General features: G+C 48.5%; 1 pseudogene; it reads left to right on the top strand.

Moving 5' to 3' along the window:
* Nucleotides 1–292: 292 nt before the first annotated feature.
* On the top strand, nucleotides 293–806 carry LOC116380751 (selenoprotein T2-like; annotated as a pseudogene).
* The last annotated feature ends 98 nt before the right edge of the window (nucleotides 807–904 follow it).

Genomic DNA, 904 nt, shown 5'->3' with positions numbered 1-904 from the left:
TGAATTGATTGATTAAAAAAATAGAATAATATGCTTCTATCAGCACTTGGACTACAGGAAGTTTAACAGATTAAAATGCACCATAAATCATGTTTAATGTGTAAAACCTGACGAGGAGCTGCAGTGAAAGTACAATAGTTTAATATTTGATAATCTATGTAGTAAAGGGACATACTCAAGTAAAGCACGCGCACCTTTAAACTGAGTAAATGTATTTAGTTGATTTCGAATACAAGACAAAACCTGTTCTTCTGCACTTTTATTGTGAGGTGTCTTACCGGAAGTGGTGTTGTGGACGATCGGTTCCTCTTCTCGAGCAGACAGCAGCAGACATGGCGGAGTACAGCCAGGCGGGCCTCCTGGTGGCTCTGCTCCTCTTCACGGCTCTCACGGTCCGGGACGTTTATCTGGGCCGATCACAGAGCCCTCAGAGCGGACAACAACTGACCGAAGGACCCGGTCTCTCTCCGGAGACACCATCGGACACCGGGCCCGGGAAACCCGCCAAGACCTCCACGTACACCGGGCCCATGCTCAGGTTCCAGTACTGGTGAGTTAGTTAGCACGGTGCTAACAGGCTAACAGCGGTGCTAACAGTTAGCATCAGAAGATAATCTCTCTGACAAACATTTAAATCAGGTGGATGAGGACTCGCATACCTGACTGGTGTGTCTTCTCTGTATGTTTTCAGTATCTCCTGAGGTTACAATAAAGTGTTCCAGGAGTACTCTCGAGCCATCAGCCAGCTGTACCCGGACATCCGCATAGAGGGTGAAAATTACCCCCCCACCCCCTTCAACAGGTGAGCTCTGACATCACTACACTACCCCCCCTTCAACAGGTGATCTCTGACATCACTACCCCCCCCCTTCAACAGGTGATCTCTGACATCACTACCCCCCCC

This window comes from Anarrhichthys ocellatus, unplaced genomic scaffold (genome assembly GCF_004355925.1).
Source record: "Anarrhichthys ocellatus isolate YVR2014 unplaced genomic scaffold, GSC_Weel_1.0 scaffold8672, whole genome shotgun sequence".
NCBI lineage: Eukaryota > Metazoa > Chordata > Actinopteri > Perciformes > Anarhichadidae > Anarrhichthys > Anarrhichthys ocellatus.
This window is presented reverse-complemented; position numbering and strand designations above follow the sequence as displayed.